The sequence below is a fragment of the Pseudophryne corroboree genome, chromosome 1, assembly GCF_028390025.1.
Source record: "Pseudophryne corroboree isolate aPseCor3 chromosome 1, aPseCor3.hap2, whole genome shotgun sequence".
NCBI classification, from domain to species: Eukaryota; Metazoa; Chordata; class Amphibia; order Anura; family Myobatrachidae; genus Pseudophryne; species Pseudophryne corroboree.
The window spans coordinates 572,230,827-572,254,778 of NC_086444.1; the positions used below are offsets into that span (position 1 = coordinate 572,230,827).

At 46.0% G+C, this 23,952-nt stretch overlaps 1 long non-coding RNA gene across 1 annotated transcript in view; it reads left to right on the forward strand.

Moving 5' to 3' along the window:
* Positions 1-2,621: 2,621 nt before the first annotated feature.
* LOC134921537 (uncharacterized) overlaps positions 2,622-23,952 on the forward strand; it is an 87,283-nt gene continuing 65,952 nt past the window's right edge. The window contains exon 1 of the long non-coding RNA XR_010177483.1: positions 2,622-3,077. This is a non-coding gene — a long non-coding RNA (uncharacterized LOC134921537). The remainder of the gene's footprint in view (positions 3,078-23,952) is intronic.

The window sequence follows — 23,952 nt, forward strand, 5'->3', positions numbered from 1 at the left end:
CCCCCAAATTCTATGATTTAAGCTGTTTTTTAGTGTTTTTGGAAAAAAACACCCGAATCCAAAACACACCCGAATCCGACAAAAATAATTCGGTGAGGTTTTGCCAAAACGCGTTCGAACCCAAAACACGGCCGCGGAACCGAACCCAAAACCAAAACACAAAACCCGAAAAATTTCAGGCGCTCATCTCTACATGTTACAGTGCAGGTCGGATGCAGTGCTTGTCAGATACTGTGTCAGTTGCAGTGCACCCAGACAATGAGGGGGCCCACATGGAAGTGGTGTGGATTGGGGGCACTGCAGGCAGCCATAGAGGAACAGCACCAGCTGCATTTTGAATTTGGAGTCGGCTGCGAGCCAATCGTAGCTCACGCATTGGCAGCTAATCAGGAGCCGCAGCAGCTCCTTTTTGGCTGCAAGTCTGAAAGCTCCAGTTACTGTATCTTGCAGCATGCTCCAAATTTTAAATATCACTGGTGCTGTCCCTCTATAGCTGCCTGCTTCCGACTCCTTCTTTGTGCTGCTGTGGTCCCAGTCTGTGGTCATGTCTTGGGGGCACCTCATCTCCAGTGGCCTCATTTCAGGACCAACAACCGGAGCCCAGAATGGTAAACTGTGGGGGCTGCAGGGGAAGGGGAAGGTGGATGTCCCAAGCCCCACAATTTCTGATGGCAGGGATGGAAGAGTTGTTTACAGTGTGGGTTGTATACAGTGTGGGGCGGATACAGTGCATGCCAGATAAAGTGCAGGTTACAGCATGGGCCAGATACAGTCTTTGGCATTTCTATAATGGGTGCAGTGTGTGCGGTGCACACATTCCCCTGGGTCCAAGGGGGCCCACACCGCACACACTGCACTCAGATTTTAAGACTTACCTTTCCAGAGTCCAGCTTCGAGTGCTGCTGTTGCTGCGAAAATCGCTGCCAAAATGGCTGCCGCGCATGCTGCCCTATGCCGGAGACTACTGCTCTGTCTGGAGGAGGGGGCCCACCTGGATGTGCACATGGGCCGCCTCCTCTGTTAAAGCGCCCCTGGATACAGTGCAGATTTTCCAGTATTATCCCTGCTTTAAGCCATTCAGTTTACACTATGGGGCTAATTCAGACCTGATCGCTGCTGTGCGTTTTCGCACAGCAGGCAATCAGGTCTGAACTGCGCATGCGCCGCAGTGAGCATGTGCATGGCAGAGATGGATCAGTATCTCAGCCCAGTGATTGCCTCTGCCTGATTGACAGGCAGAGGAATTCGCTGGGCGGGAGGGGGCGGGCCAGCTGCATTTTTTTGCCGCTTTGGGGGCTCGGTCCGGGCAACACAGGCATGCCCGAACCGTGCAGGGGGCGGCCCATGGTGGCTGCATGACGTCACGCGCAGCAACTGCAACTCGGGACGCGGCAAAAAGTCGCCTAACAGCACAGCAATGCTGCGCAGGTAGAGACTTACTCGCCAAGTGCGCTAACATCGCCGCCGTGTGATGCTATCACACCCATGCGGCGGTGGAAGGGCCAGACATGCGGGTGTCAGGATGGCTGATCGTAGCCGTGCAAAATTTGCACGGCTACGATCAGGTCTGAATTAGTCCCTATATCGATAAAATAATAACATTTTTGAAAACATGACTGTAACATAAAAACGTGATGTGTAACAAACGTTTTACTACCACATTCAGTGTGTCCGTTTTACTCAAAATCACCCTGAAGTATTTCATCCATGTAGAAAAAAGTAAGAAATTTTTAACTTTTTAGAGATACTTCAAGCAACTTTAGGTTTACTTAACACATAGCAGTACAAAGAAGACATGAAGCCACGCTGGCAGCACCGCTCAGTCACAGTCATTGGACAGTATATGCTGTACTAGTGTTGTACTAGCAGTTGCTCATTACAAAATGTTAGAAGAAAAACAGATTGGTAAATGATTGCATTTGTTTTTCTTTTGTCCCTCTAACAAGAGGCAGTCTGTTGACCCTGAAATCTAAGTGTGACATTAGAAACAACCACTAAAAGGACATCTGTTACTAGTGGTTTTCATTTTTTTTTTTGTTCGACATATACTGTAGTTATGTCACCACCAAAATATGTTTGCATGGATTATTAAATTAGTCTTTCAATTTTTAAGACATAATTTCCTCTGGATACTAGTTTTCAGTATCGTCTCAATAAGCCTGTCAAAACAATTCTTGATGAATGATTTGTCCTTGTTTCCCTATAACCCTGTTTCACAATAACAATGGAAAATAACTCACTCGTGTCATACTGTCGATTCTATAGTTTAAACAGTAATGGGGCCTGTTTGCAGCCTTTTCATGTAAAGGTAACATGTTCAACTATAAGCACTTGCAACATTGTACTAATGAATTGATACATATGATTACGAAAAATGATTAAGAGTAATATAAATCATACATGCAATCATAGGCGTGCGCACGGGGGGTGCCTGGTGCGCACAGGCACCCCCTAATGTCCGGCACCCCCCGCACGTCTGGCGCCTATGATCCATTGTGCTGCCGATGTGAAGATGTGGCGCCGCCAGCAGCTCTGCAGTCGCACATCTGAGCAGAGCCGCCTGCGGTAGCACCGGAGCGGGTGCACTGCGGGCTGCGGCGCGGGCACTGTGACTGTTGGTGGGGCACTGTAGTCAGCGTATGTATGACAGCCCCTAAGAAATATGGCGGCCGCTCCGGGAGGACGGCTGCTGCGCATGCCCGGCTGCAGCAGCTCCTCCTCCCATGGTCCTTTGCGGAGTCAGTGAGACTCCGGGCACTGCGCCACCACTGAGCCTGGACCCTGCTAGTATTCTGTCAGAAGAGGAGGACGTACCATACCACCGATCCCCACATATAAGTGATCACCAGCAATACATGTGGGCCCGGGGGCGGGGCGGAACGGAGAGCCGCGAGTGCTGTCAGAGCAGTGTACACTGCTTCCTCTCCCCTCTCTTTCTCCTCAACGCTGCAGGTCATCAGAAATTATGGTGGAGCCGATGGAAGCACCTTTATTCAGGATCTGCAGCTCTGATCTGCTGCGTCCTGTGTGCTGCCTGAGCTCCTCCTCCGCTGGGTGCAGCTCATTCACAATCTGAGGTGAGCAATGCTGTGCTGCTCCATCATCTATTATCACTGTAGCTAAAGCCTGTGTATGTGTGCCCCCATATCCCTCACCCCCCCCCCCCCCCCAGTATGTGCGTCCCCATATCCCTCACCCGGCCCCACTATGTGTGTCCCCGTATCTCTCATCCACCCCACTGTATGTGTACCCCCATGTCCCTCACCCGGCCCCACTGTGTGTGTCATAAATATCCCTCACCCGGCCCCACTGTGTGCTTCCACATATCCCTCACCTGGCCCTACTGTGTGTCCCCATAACCCTCACCCACCCCCCTGTATGTGTACCCTCATGTCCCTCCCCGGGTCCCCAGTATGTGTGTCCCCATATCCCTCACCTGGCCCCACTATATGTGTCCCCATATCCCTCACCCAGCCCCACTGTGTGTCCCCATAACCCTCACCCACCCCCCTGTATGTGTACCCCAATGTCCCTCACCTTGCCCCCAGTATGTGTGTCCCCATATCCCTCACCTGGCCCCACTATGTGTGTCCCCATATCCCTCACCTACCCACCACTGTGTGCGTACCCATATCTCTCACCCAGCCCCACTATGATGCGTCCCCATATCCCTCACCCGGCCCCACTGTGATGCGTCCCCATATCCCTCACCCGGCCCCACTGTGTGAGTCCCCATATCCCTCACCCACCCACCACTGTGTGCGTCCCCATATCCCTCACCCGGCCCCAATGTGTGCGTCCCCATATCCCTCACCCGGCCCCACTGTATGCATCCCCATATCCCTCACCCGGCCCCACTGTGTGCTTCCCCATATCCCTCACCGGCCCCACTGTGTGCGTCCCCATATCCCTCACCCGGCCCCACTGTGTGTGTCATAAATATCCCTCACCCGGCCCCACTATGTGCTTCCACATATCCCTCACCCGGCCCCACTGTGTGTCCCCGTAACCCTCACCCACCCCCCTGTATGTGTACCCCCATGTCCCCCACCGGGTCCCCAGTATGTGTGTCCCCATATCCCTCACCTGTCCCCACTATGTGTGTCCCCATAACCCTCACCCACCCCCCTGTATGTGTACCCCAATGTCCCTCACCGTGCCCCCAGTATGTGTGTCCCCATATCCTTCACCTGGCCCCACTATGTGTGTCCCCATATCCCTCACCTACCCACCACTGTGTGCGTCCCCATATCTCTCACCCAGCCCCACTGTGTGCGTCCCCATATCCCTCATCCGGCCCCACTGTGTGCGTCCACATATCCCTCACCCGGCCCCACTGTGTGCGTCCCCATATCCCTCACCCGGCCCCACTGTATGCATACCCATATCCCTCACCCGACCGCACTGTGTGCGTCCCCATATCCCTCACCCGACCGCACTGTGTGCGTCCCCATATCCCTCACCCGGCCCCACTGTGTGCGTCCCCATATCCCTCACCCGGCCCCACTGTGTGCGTCCCCATATCCATCACCCGGACCCACTGTGTGCATCCCCATATTCCTCACGCGGCCCCTCTGAGTGCGTCCACATATCCCTCACCCACCCCCCTGTATGTGTACCCCCATGTCCTTCACCGTTCCCCCACTATGTGTGTCCCCATATCCCTCACCTGGCCCCACTATGTGTGTCCCCGTAACCCTCACCTAGCCCCTGTATGTGTACCCCCATGTCCCCCACCGGGTCCCCAGTATGTGTGTCCCCATATCCCTCACCTGGCTAGAAACAATAGATGCTAAGTGGATGGTGGCACTTACAGGACTTTAAAGCATGCTGCGTTCCTCTGCTGAGTTGTCAGCATTTCAATTTATTCTATACATTTTCGTCAGGACAATAATTTTCATTATGTCCTGACGAAAATGTATTGAATAAAGTGAAACGTTGACAACTCATACTTTAAAGTCCTGCAAGTGCCGCCATCCACTTAGCATCTATTGTTTCTACCAGAGGGCAGCAAGGCCAGTTGTGAATAGGGAGGCCAATCCCGAGATTGGGAGTGGGATCTGCGGGATCCCGGCCCAAAAACACCAGGGTTTGAATCCTGGGATTGGCGCTTCCAATCACGGGATTATACTGCGTATGCGCAGTTCCCTGCTCCACTTCCCCCGGCAGCTTCTCTTCCGAGTGTGTGTAACCCTTTTTTTTTAATATATATGTGTATACTAGCCCATTAGGCGGTGCTAGACACGCCCAGTAGGCGGTGCTAGGCACGCCTAGTAGGCGGTGCTAGGCACGCCACTCCAGCCGTGCACCCCCTAATAAAATGTGCTGCGCACGCCTATGCATGCAATCGTATGTTTCCATGCATAAGAGATCTAAATGGGCATCGTGATTCTTGTCATTCCTCTCCCTGCTGTGCAGTGCTGTAAATCACGGCATCAGGCAGCACCGGAGCTTTATGAGATTATTTACTGCGGATCTCGTAAACAAGTTCTTGGGAAACAAACCGACTTCATTGAGTAAGTGGGCGGGCCGCGAAAACATTCATACAAAACAGGCAAGTATGATTTCAGGACTGGACCGAGCTAAAATTATTTGGTAAACGTATATTGGGGGTCATTCCGAGTTGTTCGCTCGTTGCCGATTTTTGCAACGGAGCGATTAAGGCAAAAATGCACATAGTACGCAGTGCGCATGCGCTAAGTATTTTAGCACAAAACTTAGTAGATTTACTCACATCCGAACGAAGAATTTTCATCGTTGAAGTGATCGGAGTGTGATTGACAGGAAGTGGGTGTTTCTAGGCGGAAACTGACCGTTTTCTGGGAGTGTGCGGAAAAACGCAGGCGTGCCAGAATAAAACGCGGGAGTGTCTGGAGGAACGGGGGACTGGCTGGCCGAACGCAGGGTGTGTTTGTGACGTCAAACCAGGAACGAAACGGGCAGAGCTGATCGCAGTGTAGGAGTAAATCTCGAGCTACTCAGAAACTGCTAAGAAATTTCCATTCGCAATTCTGCTAATCTTTCATTCGCAATTCTGCTAAGCTAAGATACACTCCCAGAGGGCGGCGGTCTAGCGTGTGCAATGCTGCTAAAGGGGGTCATTCCGAGTTGTTCGCTCATTGCCGATTTTCGCAGCGGAGCGATTAAGGAAAAAATGCGCATGCGCATGGTACGCAGTGCGCATGCGCTAAGTATTTTAGCACAAAACTTAGTAGATTTACTCACGTCCGAACTAAGAATTTTCATCGTTGAAGTGATCGGAGTGTGATTGACAGGAATTTGGGTGTTTCTGGGCGGAAACTGACCGTTTTTCTGGGAGTGTGTGGAAAAACGCAGGCGTGCCAGAATAACACGTGGGAGTGTCTGAAGAAACGCGGGAGTGACTGGCCGAATGCAGGGCGTGTTTGTGACGTCAAACCAGGAACGAAACGGGCTGAGCTGATCGCAGTGTAGGAGTAAGTCTCGAGCTACTCAGAAACTGCTAAGAATTTTCTATTCGCAATTCTGCTAATCTTTCATTCGCAATTCTGCTAAGCTAAGATACACTCCCAGAGGGCGGCGGCCAAGCGTGTGCAATGCTGCTAAAAGCAGCTAGCGAGCGAACAACTCGGAATGAGGGCCATAGATTTTGTTGCCACTTGATGGAATAAAGTTTTTAAAGGGACAGCACAAGCAGAAGGTGCTCACTGCAAAAAGGGGTGCAGTCTCACAAGTAAGGTGTGTGGCCTTACAATAGCATCCCAAAGGTAGAGATAGTGGGTGATGGGAGATAGTAGGTGACTGGGGAGACAGGGGTGACAGGGAGATAGTAGGTGACTAGGGAGACAGGGGTGACAGGGAGATAGTGGGTGACTGGGTAGGCAGAGGTGACAGAGATATTAGATGACTGGGGAGGCAAGGGTGACAGGGAGATAGTGGGTAACTGAGTAGACAGGGGTGACAGGGAGTTAGTGGGTGACAGGGAGATAGTAGTAAATAGGGAGGCAATGTAGCTAACAGCCAGCTGTAGGATTGGCAGTGGAAGGAGTCATAGCAGGATAGGCCCATGGCACTGTTATAATGGTAGAAGCAGGCAGTAGATGGCAAACTAGGCTGCGCTGGTGGCCTCTGCTCACAGGCAGTGTGCTTGCATTGCAGCAAGATGGTGCCCCCATCCCAGGGCTTTTCCTCCATGGATTCCCACTCTCATCACCCAACGGTCTGGGCCCTCTCTGCAGGCAGTGCGGCAGGGGTGAGCACCTCAGGCTGTCTGTGAACTCATCTCAGGGGGTAGCAAAGGGTGGAAAAGATCAGCTACCAGTCCGGGGATGGAGAAGGCAGTGGTGACTCCCTCCACAGTGTGGTGCTCTATACAGCTGCATACCCAGCGTAATGGTCAGACTAACACTGTATGATATAAACCAATGTACTTTTGCTTATGCTCCAAAATAAGTTTACATTGTAATGTTTACCAGGTCAACACAGCCATTAACATTTTATAGATCTTGGATTCTGTAGCTTTTCTGGTACTGGAACATTGGTCTATATGGCTAATAGACACAATATATTGCAATATGGACCAGCACTAATAATAATAACCACACAATATGGTTGAATAAAACCTGGATTCAGTGAATATGTTCATAAACATATTTTTTATAAATAAATAGAGATGAGCGGGTTTGGTTTATAGAAAACCAAACCCACTCGAACTTACCAAAAACGAGTAGATCCAAGCATGGAACTTGGGACTCCGCCCCATTTTTGAATTTCAAAAAGAGGCAAAACATCATCCTCCTGGCATTGAATTCTTGCTGGTTTTGGATGTTATATAAGGACACCACAGTCGGAACTCTGGGCCATTTCACTCTGAAGCAGGCTGTATGCTGTGCTGTACTCTGCTGTAGATTGGCTGTGCTGAGAATGAGACTCCAACTCTGATGCTCTGTATAATCAGTGATGTATATGGGCACACTGTTGTTTGCAGTGCTGTACTCTGCTGTAGATTGGCTGTGCTGAATCTCCAGTGCTCTATGTATCCAGTTATGTACTGTATAGGGGCACCCTGCTGTATGCTGCGCTGTACTCTGCTGGTTAAATTGGCAGGGCTGTGTCCATCTAAAGTGGTTGTCTGTTCACAAGCAGCACTAAAATGTGTATCGTTATTTGTAAAAAAAATGAAAAAAGAAATAAAAAAGTAAAAACTTTTTTTAAAAAGGTCAAAAGTAAAAAATATATAAATAAATATATATATTGTTTGTACTGTTTGGTACACTTTGTTCAAAGCCCTGTTACTCCACGCAGTATGGACAGAGCTGCAAGCTAAAAAATAAATAAAATAAAAATATATGGATCTATTCCTTGTACTGTATGGTGCGCTTTACACCAGTGTGCTTTGCTCATGTGCATATATAAGCCATGTGACTCCACACAGTGATCTGCAAATTGAAAAATTAATAACTATCAGTTTAGAGAAGAACAACCAAATACTGTTGCTGCAGTTGCTGCCACCAGTCATGATGATGATGCTAGTCCTTCAACGTTATCTACTAAAGCCGATGCTCAAGGGCACAGAGGGTCTAAGTCAGGGCATCTAAAATGAAAAAAAAAACTATATACAGTGGTGAAGAAAAAACACCTCTACTAAAGGGCAAGTTTAGTGCAGAAAAACATAAAATTGACAACATTCCATTCACCAAACGAAATGGCAAGAAAAGGCACAGACCTCGGCCTTTGTTTCTGAGTGGCAGTTCTGCAACCATCAGTGAGGCATCTTCTTCTGCCTCTTATGATGATGCAATACCTTTGAGTTTAGAGGAGGTGTAAAGAAACTGAAAACCACTAAGAAGAAGGCCACTGTCATGCCTTAGCATAACACCAAAAAATCCACCTCTTCCGTGTGGAATTATTCTTACCCAAATCCTGACAACACTTGTCTAGCTGTCTGTAGCATTTCCAGAGGTAGAAACCAAAAGTCTAGGAACCATCTCTTGTTACGTCATTTGAAACAAGTTCGTGGAAAGTTTTGGGGAAAATCAGAAATTGATGCTAAAAAATAAACAACAGACAGTCCAGCATCAGTTATCTCCCTTCTTCAGTTATATCCCAGCACCTGCAATCTCCATCGCCAACACCATTATCAGTATCCTCACTGATGATCAGAGGTAGTCCTAAATCCAGGATAAGGCTAAATGACTCCTCTCCTATCCAGGATTCATCAGAAGAATCCTTCAGCCCTAGGCCTACTGTTACAGCTGCTACTGGAAAATCCACCATCATCATCCCAGAAGGGGACCAAGTGGACTACTATTAACAAACAGCAATTGACTGTAAAACAATCCTTTGCAAGAGTATGTACATATGACAGCTGTAACCCAGTGGGTGACTGACACTATGATGGCTATGCTGGTATCAGATCTGCATTCAGTATCCGCCATTAATGCCGCGGGTTTTAGACAGTTAATTGAGGTCCTGGCAGTCATTTAGGTGTAGTAGTTCTTCCTACTCCTTTTGCAATGATGCCATATGCAGTTGCGATAATATACTAATATGGGCAGAAGGTAACCCATGCAAAAGGACGCCCACTGCGATCGCATTTTTGCGTACAGTGCCACATGCTTGCAGAAACATCTGTAACATTGTCGTACATCAGGTGCGACAGCCAGAGTACCTCTGAAGATATGCAGGCTAAGCTGCTCTTCCAGGAAGCAGAGCCCTCTCCAGTATCAAGTGTGATCGCAGCTGCTAATATATGCACGCCCATAAAACACCGTCCGAATGGCCATGACATGCCTGCGTTTGCATGATCACTCCCCGTTACCACCCTCAAATGCTTACTAAAATTTTACTGCAAACGCACGCACAAATCACTCACTGCAAGTGCGCACTGTGGCTTATACGCATGCACAGTGCAAAAACATTGATCGATATGCGTACAACTGCCGCTTTGCGTCCGCACCTGAATGACTCCCTGTGTCCACACTACCAAATTCCATCTCAATTCAATTTTACTAGACAAGTAATTCCTTGACTGTACCAGGATGTTAAAAAAAAACTAATTGCTGGTCTACAAAATGCCGTTGTACCACCTGTACACTTAACCACAGATTTGTGGACAAGCGGAATTGGGCAAACTAAAGATTATATGACTGTGATAGCCCACTGATGAGTGAATCACCTTCAGCAGCAGGAACAGTAGCATCTAACAAACAACACCAGTGCATTCAGAGGCAGGCTACTCTGTGTATCACCTGCTTCACTAAGAGGCATACCGCTGACAACCTGTTAGAAAAACTAAGGGATGTCATAGCAAAATGTCTTACCCCACAATCCTGACTCTCCTCAGGATTTGTGATTTCTGATAATGTCACAAATATTGTGAAAGCATTACGACTTGGTGTATTCCAACAAGTCCCATGTTTTGCTCACACTATTTACTTGGTCATACAGATTTTTTTAAGAAATGACAGGAGCATTCAGGAGACGCTTTCTGTGGCTCAAAAAATTTCAAGACATTTTCAGCATTCAGCAGTTGAACGTAGAAGACTGCAGTTCCTGCAAAAACAGTTCAATTTGCCCTGCCACCAACTGACAAAAAAGGTGGTAACAAGGTGGAATTCCATCCTTTACATGCTTCAGCGGATGGAGGAACAGCAAAAAGCCATCCAAAGCTACACAACAAGCCATGACATTGGGAGTGGAGGGGAAATGTACCTTAATGTAGCGTAGTGGAGAATACTCTCCAGGTTGTGCAAGGTGCTGAAACCTTTATAAGTAATCACCTGTGAAGTGAATTCAGACACTGCCAGTTGAGTCAGGTGATTACCCTAATTAGACTTTGGAAAAGCAGCTTGAGAAATGGAAGGAGGAGATGAAACAAAGTGATTCTGCTAAGTATGTCACACTTGTAGATCAAATCATTTATTCACTTCAACAGGATCCAAGGCTTGTCAATATATTGAAGTCAGATCAATACATTTTGGTGATTGTGCTTGATCCTAGATTTGCAATAAATTGTATCTTTCTTTCCAACAATTCCACATCTTAAGACATGCAAACAACTCCTAGTGAACAAGCTGTCAACTGAAGTGACACATGACAATGTCTCCTCCTTCAGTTTTTCTAGCAACTGCTGCTGCCAGGAAAATAACTCAGCTGTCCCAAGAGACCCAGTGGTGATGTAAGTATTGCCTAAAATTACTGACACCTCTACCATAACTTATATAATATGATCACCATCCAAAGAATGGTGGATGGTTAATTAAATCACAGCGCACAAATAGTCATGTCACATAGGGGGTCATTCCGAGTTGATCGCTAGCTGTCGATGTTCCCTGCTTAGCGTAAATTTTAAAAAACGAGCTTCATTGTTTTGCACTGCTTCTAGCGACGATTCCATTCACACAGCCGATCGCAAGGAGATTGACAGGAAGTGGGAGTTTATGGATGTCAACTGACCGTTTTCTGGGAGTGTTTGGAAAAACGCAGGCATATCCAGGTATTTGCAGGGCGGGTATCTGACGTCAATTCCGGGACCTTTGTCGCTGCAATCATCACACAGAATAAATAACTACAGGCTGGTCTTGTTCTGCACAAAATGTGTTTGTACCCGCTTGGCTGCAAAGGCGTTCGCACACTTGTAAAGCGAATATACACTCCCCCATGGGTGGCGACTATGTGTTTGCACAGCTGCTAAAAGTAGCTAGCGAGCGATCAACTCGGAGTGACCACCATAGTCTCTTTGAGTGCTGGAAGGAAACAAGGGCAATTTGGAGGCCGTTGTACAAACTTGGTCTGCATTACTTGAGCTGCCTACACTCCAGTGTGTACTCAGAAAGAGTTTTCAGCACAGCCAGGAACCTTGTCAGCGATCACATAGAAGGCTACTGTACTTCCTCAAAATGTGGAAAAGATGATGTTCATCAAAATAAACAGAAAATTCCATGAGAAAGACCTTTATCGGCAATTACATCAATTTACAGAGACTTCTGTAATGGTGGATTCCAGCATGGATGAATTTATATTGTGTGAAGAAGATGTAAACACTTATGATGATGATGACTATGACATCTTGCCACTGTAATGAGAGATCATTGACAGAACTGTTAACTTAGCTGCCTTAAACCAATTTGTAGCTTGTTTTGTGAGGGTCCAAACAAACCAAGCACTTCAGCCACAAAAGTGGCAGTCCCTGTCACTGAAGTGCTTGGTTTTTTAAGCTGTTCATGTCCTTTTTAACATCCAACATAAGGGTGGATGGGAGACAATTCCATCTTGCACCACTTTTCTTTTCTGTCACTGCTGTGTGGCAATTTTTCATAGATATTATATAAACTGCTGCGTGTTTGTGCTGCTGCCCTGTCGCTTATTAATCAGCCAGTTTGCTGCAGCTCTTGGCCTTAAGCGGATGAAAACAATATTGGGGGTCATTCCGAGTTGATTGTAGCTGTGCTAAATTTAGCACAGCTACGATCAGGCACTCAGACATGCGGGGGGACGCCCAGCACAGGGCTAGTCTGCCCCGCATGTCAGTGCGGCCCCCCCCCTTCCCCACAGAAATGCAAAAGCATCACACAGCGGCGATGCTTTTGCATGTCAGGAGTTACTCCCGGCCAGCGCAGCTCCTGTGGCTGGCCAGGAGTACCTCTTTGCTGCCCCAGGTCACAGCGATTGTGAGTGACGTCACGCAGCCACCGCGGCCTGCCCCCCCAACTGTCCAGCCACGCCTGCTTTGACCAGACCATGCCCCCTAAATGGCAGCTTAACGTCGCCGTCCAGCCCCCTCCCACCCAGCGACCGCCTCTGTCTCAGAGGCGATCAGCTAGGCAACGACGGCCTTCGGCCATCTGGCATGCGCCGGTGCACTGCGGCACCAGCGCATGTGCAGTTCCAACTCGATTGCTGCGCTGCGATAAACTACAGCGAGTGATTGGGTCAGAATGACCCCCCCATTGTGAGCTGTGAGGTGGTCATAACTGACTATAAATTACCTGAAACTGAATGTTATTGAGGTTAATAATACTGTAGGACCAAAAAAAGGCCCACATTATGTGATTTTAGCAGTTTTATGTATGTTTGTAAAAAAAAAAATACAGATCCAAAACCAAAACATGAGGATTTTTATTGCCAACATCAAACCCGAATCCAAAACACAAAGATAATACAGATCAAAACCAAAACACCGAGATCTGCGCACATCTAGGAGGAGATTCTGCACAATACGTCGTAAAGGCTTTTTCACGGTAAGGACAATACGTGTTTGGAATTCCCTGCCTGAGGGAGTTGTAATGGCGGAATCTGTCAACACCTTTAAGAATGGGTTAGATAAATTCCTAATGGATAAGGATATACAGGGGTATGGTGCATAGTCATGCATTATAGTTACTATAAATAGGGATAAAATGCAACGGCTGACAGCAGCATCAGTCAGAAATTTTAGTCAAATCATCATGCATAGGACACCACAAATAGGTTGAACTCGATGGACAATTGTCTTTTTTCAACCTCAGATACTATGTTACTATGTTACTATGTACTGTATCTCTATAAATAAATAATGTTATAATCACAAGAAATAAATGAACATGTATAAATTAAAATAAATAAATATATGCACTGCAGCCCCTTAGCAAGCACAATGGTATATAAAATTAATGGTGTAGTGCCACAATTCTCTGGTTTTTACTAGGTGTCCTGGTGATAATTAATTGAAAGTTTGAGGAACTACAAGTCCCAAGCACAGTGAATGTGAGCTTACTTAAATCATTCTATGACTATGCAAATTAGACAGTCCGGCTGAACCAGTCACTTATAGGGTATATGTTTCCTGCCATTGGCACTGCAGCTTTGTTCTACTGACCTACCGCTAGCACTGCAGTTTAGTTCTCCTGTTCGGGTAAGGTGACACTGTAGCCCCTGCTGCCGTAAAAGATGCACTCCGTGATGTGGCTTGTATGTTCTGCTAAACCTGCAGGAACTTCATTCCCATGCCACTAGTTGTTCATGGGCCGGGGGAAATAAATAATAGGTAATTCTTATATTCACCAGGCATAAGTGAAGTATACAGGTAAGCATTTTTACCATATATTTCCTCTAACGCATTTTGCCCGCATATGAGTGGGCTTTTTCAAAGAGAAAATGCAGCTAATAGAGTTGCAGGTCTTAGGAGCTAATGGGAAGACATCACTAGGTCACTCATGCACAGTAACAAGATGGGTCCACGCATGCACTGAAATATTAATGGGGGCCCTCTTGGTAAGGGAATGTAGCATCAACCCTGGAGGAGCTGCTGCAGAGTTAATTGGCCCTGTCCAAGGAGCCATGATAACATTTTCAATGGGCACAGGACGGCTCCCATCTGGTAATGCTCAGCCTGCACTGCAACAAGCTGCTGGACTGTGCGATGAGACCTACTGTTGAATTCTGAAGTCTGACCCTGACCCATTAGCAGTTGTTACAGTGTAGCTGGAACCCTGCCAATTCACTGCAGGCTCCAGTCCATGTAGACCATCTCAGAGCACCACCTACTGTATATAATTCTGTAAGTCGTGTGTTTACACATATATATATATCTATATATATATATATATATATATATATCTATAGAAGATAGCAATGGTGTGGCACTCAGAAACATTTGTTGATTAAAAAAAACCTCACGGACACAGAGGTCAGTTTTTCAATGTTTCAATCCGCATAGGATTTTCATCAGGAATAAACAGTGCACAAATTCAGCTTACCTTATACCCCCAAGAACAAACGTGGACACACACAGATTGGTCGCGATCTCCGGTGCGGGAGCCCGACATGGAGCACTGGCGTGGACAAGTGACATCAGCGCGCATATACACGCTGCACGTCAAACACAAGTCGTTATGGCAACAGGACAACTAAAAAGCAAGTCCAATAGTACAAATAATCAACATAAATAGTAACATAGTTGTCATGTAATTAATAAACAATAAGACCCGCTGTTAAATGCATTTTCTGAATATTGCCCAAAGCATAGCTATCAAACAATACAGGACAGTACTATCATTACATAAATTCAAAAGTCAGCATAGAAAAGCACAATCAATGCATATTAAGTCCATCCAATAAATTAAATAAAAGTAAAGTATTAAACAAAGCTGGAGAGAATGGGATCATATATATATATATATATATATACACAGTATATATATATATATATATATATATATATATATATATATATCTACAGTATACATGTACATACATATAGTTACACACACACACCATCTTGGTCTTTCCTTTTTTTTGGGGGGGGGGGGGGGGGGGGGGCCCAATCTCTGGGATTGGTGCCTCCGCCGACTGGGATGAACTTAGGTCTCTGGTTTGGGTCCTGTACATAACATAGTCCATTGTATCATTTATTCACCTAAAGAGAGATAACAATAATTAATCAGCTGTATGCAAGTTTGATGTATAATAACAATAGTAAAACCATGGTTCTGCATTTGCCTATGCATCCTGGAAACCATCCCGCCTGGCAATCGGTCACTAAATGCACATACTCAGTGGCAGTAAATTTTTCTACTTATAACCCCCGTACATCTATGCGCGATTACCTGATTCCCTAACTCTGCCAGGAATGCCAATCCAGCCAACTGGATCTGCTGAGCGGCAGCCATCGATGTCGGGGGATCAGGGAAAATTATCCATCTTAAAAATACCCAATTCCTGATGGGGGAGGACCGTGATTTTTATCCACTTTTCCCCCCCAATAAATGCACAGAAATTGTCGGGGTTTTTTTATGAGTGAATTAGGTGAAGAACATGAATTTAACCTTACCCAAAATTATTTGGGAGGGGGGGGGGGGGGCTTGAAGGGGTTGGTGTACACTTTCCCAGTGGCTGCTATTGTCTGCAGCCGCTGGGTGGGGGATTCTGCTGTGCTGACCGATCAGCAGCAATCGGCAGTACAGTAAATACTAGAGATGAGCGGGTTCGGTTTCTTTGAATCCGAACCCGCACGAACTTCACTTTTTTTTTCACGGGTCCGAGCGACTCGGATCTTCCCGCCTTGCTCGGTTAACCCGAGCGCGCCCGAACGTCATCATGACGCTGTCGGATTCTCGCGAGACTCGGATTCTATATAAGGAGCCGCGCGTCGCCGCCATTTTCACACGTGCATTGAGATTGATAGGGAGAGGACGTGGCTGGCGTCCTCTCCATTAGAATAGATTAGAAGAGAGAGAGAGAGAGAGAGATTGTGCAGACAGAGTTTACCACAGTGACCAGTGCAGTTGTTGTTAAGTTAACTTTTATTTAATATATCCGTTCTCTGCTATATCCGTTCTCTGCCTGAAAAAAACGATACACAGCAGTCACACAGTGTGACTCAGTCTGTGTGCACTCAGCTCAGCCCAGTGTGCTGCACATCAATGTATAAAAGCTTATAATAATTGTGGGGGAGACTGGGGAGCACTGCAGGTTGTTATAGCAGGAGCCAGGAGTACATAATATTATATTAATTTAAAATTAAACAGTGCACACTTTTGCTGCAGGAGTGCCACTGCCAGTGTGACTAGTGGTGACCAGTGCCTGACCACCAGTATAGTAGTATATTGTTGTATACTATCTCTTTATCAACCAGTCTATATTAGCAGCAGACACAGTACAGTGCGGTAGTTCACGGCTGTGGCTACCTCTGTGTCGGCAGTCGGCACTCGGCAGGCAGTCCGTCCATCCATAATTGTACAATTATATACCACCTAACCGTGGTATTTTTTTTTCTTTCTTTATACCGTCGTCATAGTCATACTAGTTGTTACGAGTATACTACTATCTCTTTATCAACCAGTGTACAGTGCGGTAGTTCACGGCTGTGGCTACCTCTGTGTCGGCAGTCGGCAGGCAGTCCGTCCATCCATAATTGTATTATAATATATACCACCTAACCGTGGTTTTTTTTTCATTCTTTATACCGTCATAGTGTCATACTAGTTGTTACGAGTATACTACTATCTCTTTATCAACCAGTGTACAGTGCGGTAGTTCACGGCTGTGGCTACCTCTGTGTCGGCAGTCGGCAGGCAGTCCGTCCATCCATAATTGTATTATAATATATACCACCTAACCGTGGTTTTTTTTTCATTCTTTATACCGTCATAGTCAGTCATACTAGTTGTTACGAGTATACTACTATCTCTTTATCAACCAGTGTACAGTGCGGTAGTTCACGGCTGTGGCTACCTCTGTGTCGGCACTCGGCAGGCAGTCCGTCCATCCATAATTGTATTATAATATATACCACCTAACCGTGGTTTTTTTTTCATTCTTTATACCGTCATAGTGTCATACTAGTTGTTACGAGTATACTACTATCTCTTTATCAACCAGTGTACAGTGCGGTAGTTCACGGCTGTGGCTACCTCTGTGTCGGCAGTCGGCAGGCAGTCCGTCCATCCATAATTGTATTATAATATATACCACCTAACCGTGGTTTTTTTTTCATTCTTTATACCGTCATAGTGTCATACTAGTTGTTACGAGTATACTACTATCTCTTTATCAACCAGTGTACAGTGCGGTAGTTCACGGCTGTGGCTACCTCTGTGTCGGAACTCGGCAGGCAGTCCGTCCATCCATAATTGTATTATTATAATATATACCACCTAACCGTGGTTTTTTTTTCATTCTTTATACCGTCATAGTGTCATACTAGTTGTTACGAGTAAACTACTATCTCTTTATCAACCAGTGTACAGTGCGGTAGTTCACGGCTGTGGCTACCTCTGTGTCGGCAGTCGGCAGGCAGTCCGTCCATCCATAATTGTATTATAATATATACCACCTAACCGTGGTTTTTTTTTCATTCTTTATACCGTCGTCATACTAGTTGTTACGAGTATACTACTATCTCTTTATCAACCAGTGTACAGTGCGGTAGTTCACGGCTGTGGCTACCTCTGTGTCGGAACTCGGCAGGCAGTCCGTCCATCCATAATTGTATTACAATATATACCACCTAACCGTGGTTTTTTTTTCATTCTTTATACCGTCATAGTCAGTCATACTAGTTGTTACGAGTATACTACTATCTCTTTATCAACCAGTGTACAGTGCGGTAGTTCACGGCTGTGGCTACCTCTGTGTCGGAACTCGGCAGGCAGTCCGTCCATCCATAATTGTATTATTATAATATATACCACCTAACCGTGGTTTTTTTTTCATTCTTTATACCGTCGTCATACTAGTTGTTACGAGTATACTACTATCTCTTTATCAACCAGTGTACAGTGCGGTAGTTCACGGCTGTGGCTACCTCTGTGTCGGCAGTCGGCAGGCAGTCCGTCCATCCATAATTGTATTATAATATATACCACCTAACCGTGGTTTTTTTTTCATTCTTTATACCGTCATAGTCAGTCATACTAGTTGTTACGAGTATACTACTATCTCTTTATCAACCAGTGTACAGTGCGGTAGTTCACGGCTGTGGCTACCTCTGTGTCGGCACTCGGCAGGCAGTCCGTCCAACCATAATTGTATTATAATATATACCACCTAACCGTGTTTTTTTTTTCATTCTTTATACCGTCATAGTCAGTCATACTAGTTGTTACGAGTATACTACTATCTCTTTATCAACCAGTGTACAGTGCGGTAGTTCACGGCTGTGGCTACCTCTGTGTCGGCACTCGGCAGGCAGTCCGTCCATCCATAATTGTATTATATACCACCTAACCGTGGTTTTTTTATACCACCTAACCGTGGCAGTCCGTCCATAATTGTATACTAGTATCCAATCCATCCATCTCCATTGTTTACCTGAGGTGCCTTTTAGTTCTGCCTATAAAATATGGAGAACAAAAAAGTTGAGGTTCCAAAATTAGGGAAAGATCAAGATCCACTTCCACCTCGTGCTGAAGCTGCTGCCACTAGTCATGGCCGAGACGATGAAATGCCAGCAACGTCGTCTGCCAAGGCCGATGCCCAATGTCATAGTACAGAGCATGTCAAATCCAAAACACCAAATATCAGAAAAAAAAGGACTCCAAAACCTAAAATAAAATTGTCGGAGGAGAAGCGTAAACTTGCCAATATGCCATTTACCACACGGAGTGGCAAGGAACGGCTGAGGCCCTGGCCTATGTTCATGGCTAGTGGTTCAGCTTCACATGAGGATGGAAGCACTCAGCCTCTCGCTAGAAAACTGAAAAGACTCAAGCTGGCAAAAGCACCGCAAAGAACTGTGCGTTCTTTGAAATCCCAAATCCACAAGGAGAGTCCAATTGTGTCGTTTGCGATGCCTGACCTTCCCAACACTGGACGTGAAGAGCATGCGCCTTCCACTATTTGCATGCCCCCTGCAAGTGCTGGAAGGAGCACCCGCAGTCCAGTTCCTGATAGTCAGATTGAAGATGTCAGTGTTGAAGTACACCAGGATGAGGAGGATATGGGTGTTGCTGGCGCTGGGGAGGAAATTGACCAGGAGGATTCTGATGGTGAGGTGGTTTGTTTAAGTCAGGCACCCGGGGAGACACCTGTTGTCCGTGGGAGGAATATGGCCGTTGACATGCCAGGTGAAAATACCAAAAAAATCAGCTCTTCGGTGTGGAGGTATTTCACCAGAAATGCGGACAACAGGTGTCAAGCCGTGTGTTCCCTTTGTCAAGCTGTAATAAGTAGGGGTAAGGACGTTAACCACCTCGGAACATCCTCCCTTATACGTCACCTGCAGCGCATTCATAATAAGTCAGTGACAAGTTCAAAAACTTTGGGTGACAGCGGAAGCAGTCCACTGACCAGTAAATCCCTTCCTCTTGTAACCAAGCTCACGCAAACCACCCCACCAACTCCCTCAGTGTCAATTTCCTCCTTCCCCAGGAATGCCAATAGTCCTGCAGGCCATGTCACTGGCAAGTCTGACGAGTCCTCTCCTGCCTGGGATTCCTCCGATGCATCCTTGCGTGTAACGCCTACTGCTGCTGGCGCTGCTGTTGTTGCCGCTGGGAGTCGATGGTCATCCCAGAGGGGAAGTCGTAAGCCTACTTGTACTACTTCCAGTAAGCAATTGACTGTTCAACAGTCCTTTGCGAGGAAGATGAAATATCACAGCAGTCATCCTACTGCAAAGCGGATAACTGAGTCCTTGACAACTATGTTGGTGTTAGACGTGCGTCCGGTATCCGCCGTTAGTTCACAGGGAACTAGACAATTTATTGAGGCAGTGTGCCCCCGTTACCAAATACCATCTAGGTTCCACTTCTCTAGGCAGGCGATACCGAGAATGTACACAAAAAATAGAGAGATCACGTCTGCGCTCGTCAGAATAAACTACTTAGGGGGATGAAGTTGGGTATGCACAATATTTGAAAGATAATTGGTAAAGTAATAAAATGTGTTACGTGGTATTGTTACAACATGTGCGGCCGTTTCTTTCTGTCTGTGTCTTGATTTCTAGTTCTCCGAGTTAATACTGGAATAGGCAAATGTTCTTGATCACGTCCACTGTGGAGTAAAATTCTCCTAAGGGGTGTCCCAAGAAGTGGTTCTCCGAGTTTTCTCCTGTGTTCGCGTCCGGGGTATCGGGATAATTCTTATCCTCAATAATAGGAGACACAAAGACAGGGAAAAAGGCCGCTGATAGTGTAGTAGACGTGTAAGAAGTGATGGAAAATGTCTTTAAGTGAAGTTTTAACGAGATGGTAGCTGCTGAGTGCGTACCAGTACTCACGTGGAAACGTGATGTCTCCCTCGCGTAAAGGTATCTTTTAGTGTTCTGATGGTTTTCTCCTCCTTCTCTAGACAGGATCCCTTATGGTACTTGTCCTCGGGAGTGAGAGAGGAACAGTTGATAGTGTAGTATGTTTAGTTTAAAGTGGAGTGTATGAAAGCTGCAAGGCAATTCACTCCTAAAAATTCACGATTTACAGTAGGGGGTGCGTACCGTACTCACATCCATAAAGGGGTGTGGAAAACATATAAAGGTATCTTTCGTTTGATATGTTGTCGTACACGGTCACACTCATGCAAGTCAGGTGTGGAGAAGGGAAAGAATGGGCGTACCCAACTCACACTGCACAATGGAGGAACTTGTGTGTAGAGGTATCTTTAAGGTGGTCCCACAGATTCTAGGTGCTCCTTATTCTAAGGCCCGTTCCTCTCGTTTGGTACATGAAGAGAAGCGAAGCATGGTGTCATACAGTGACACATAAAATATTTATTGTACAAAAACTTTTTTTAAAACAACATAGAAACTGCCAATGAACTCCAGGTAAGAGAGGGGGGTATACACGGGTGAAAAAGATGGTAATGTCCGGATTATTCTCACCTTAGTAAGTACCGTCCCAAAACAGTCCCTGGTGGTCCTGGCCCTCACACCAACGCGTTTCGACTGAAGAAGTCTTTTTCAAGGTGTGTAATGAGGGTGTTGGTACCATTATTTATACCCCCTGACAGGAAGTCATGTGTTGGGGGTGTGGTTACAAAATATTGCAATACATCATGTTGTTCATAAAATTACAGTGGATTCTCATAAAATAGGATAACAGAATACTTAAGACAATAAAAAATGCTATTAGCATCATAAAAATGATAACAGTGGAGAGAGAAATGGCCTTAGAGGACATCGTCGCGTCACTTCCGGTATTTGGAACGCACGTGGTTCCGGAAGTGACGTCATGAACGGAGTAAGGAAAAGTAGTGTGTTTACTTAAAAGATGATAACAGTAAGTTTCGGATGAGTTATGTAGGAAGGGGTTAGTGGTGAGCCGCTAGATGTTGTAGAGAGTGTTCCTGGCAGCTGGGTATATTATGTCCTTAGCTGCGGCGGTGGAGCGCATGTGCCGGAAGTGGCGTACATGCGTTCCACCTAGTGGTGGCGTCACTTCCGGTCACGATTAACCGCATCCAAGTGTTATCTGTGTTGGGAGGTGTACCGCATGCACCGGAAGTGACGTGCATGCGTTCCACCTCGGGGGAAAGGCATAACCGGAAGAAGGGGTGGAGTACAGTGCGTCCCAGATAGGGTAAAAGGAACGCACGCAAACCCGGAAATGACGGGCGATATCATGTGTTCCACCTAGTGGTGGCGTCGCTTCCGGTCACGATGACCCGCATCCAGGTGTTATCTATGTAAGGAGGTGGACCGCATGCACCGGAAGTGACGTGCATGCGTTCCACCTCGGGGGAAGGGCATACCCGGAAAAAGGTGTGGAGTACATTGCGTTCCAGATGCGGTGAAGGAACGCACGCAAACCCGGAAGTGACGGGAGATATCCAGAAGGTTCTCCTAGGGAGGTCAAATGAATTAAGTTGCCATGATAGGAGAATTCAAACAAATGGCTAAATTCCAAAGGCAATAACTAGAAGATGATGCGAGTCTAATTATATAAGAGACAATTTAAAACAAGATAAATGGTGTTAAAACAAAATTAGACACGGTAACACAAACTAATAAAATATCTACATGAATAAAGATATAATTATATATAAAAAATATGTAATATAGAGATTCGGAGGGTGGATAGGCACAATCCCAAACAGGGATGATGGCTGGATGAATGGAGGAGAATAAAGGTGGCCATATGATTAAAGTGTGATGGGTAAAGCTCTGTCCGAGAGTGAAGTGAGTACCCTAGTAATGTGGCTTGCGGAAGGTGTAGAACTTGATCAGATGGTTCGTGGGTAGTCCAGGGTACTTAAAGAAACCATTTAGTTTCGAATTCCAGGTTAAGGCCTTTAGGTTTCAGGGTACCAAGGTTGAAAATGCTCCGCATTTCAGTTTGGGCAAGTCTTTCCTCAGTGTTTCCCTTTCTCCAGTTTCCTGCCACTGCCTGGATGCCGCAGAATAGTGTTATCTCTGATGGTTTACAGTCGTGTTCCTCCTTAAGGTGGGCCGAGATTCCATGAGTGAGAAGACCCTTCTTTATATTCCTGAGGTGCTCACTCATTCTTTCCTTCAATTTTCTGGTCGTTCTGCCCACGTATTGTTTGTTGCATTTGCATTGCACTAAGTATACGACATTTTTGCTGTCGCACGTAATGAATTCTTTAATGTCGTATTTTTTCTGGTTGCTGGTGGATGTGTAGCTGGTTATGGTGGATGTATTGCTTTTACAGTTGCGGCACATTTGACACTGTCCGCACCTATAGAAGCCCTTATTCTTAATGGTGATGGTTCTCTTAGGGGTCTCCAATGCGCTTTTTACAAGATGTTTGCGTAGATTGTTGGCCTTTCGGTATATGAATCTCGGTTTATCCGATATGTATAGTTTGAGTATGGGGTCCTGGAGTAATAGTCCCCAGTTTTTTCTTATGATATGCTCCAGTCCCTTATACTGGCTACTGTATTTAGTAATGAAGGTAACAGTGTTGGCATCACTTCTCCGGTCTTCCGTAGAGGTGGTTGATCGAATCATAAGTTCCCTGTCAGCTTGTTGGTATTTTTCATATGGCGAGTCCAGTAGTTTGGTTCCGTACCCCTTTTTTTGAAATTGTTTTTTCATGGAGGTGCCTTGATTGTGATAATCCTGTAGTTTGGAGCAGTTTTTTCTTATCCTATGAAACTGGCTGCCAGGTACTGATGATAGCCAATTCGGATGGTGATTGCTGTTTATAGGGATAAATGAGTTACAGTCCGTGGGTTTAGTATATGTTTTGGTATGTATCGTGCTGTCTTCTATAAATATGGATAGGTCAAGAAAATTAACGGATTCGGTGCTCTTCTGGTATGTGAGTTTTATGTTTCTGTGGTTATTATTCAAAAATTCGCAGAAGACGTCCTTACTCCGTTCATGACGTCACTTCCGGAACCACGTGCGTTCCAAATACCGGAAGTGACGCGACGATGTCCTCTAAGGCCATTTCTCTCTCCACTGTTATCATTTTTATGATGCTAATAGCATTTTTTATTGTCTTAAGTATTCTGTTATCCTATTTTATGAGAATCCACTGTAATTTTATGAACAACATGATGTATTGCAATATTTTGTAACCACACCCCCA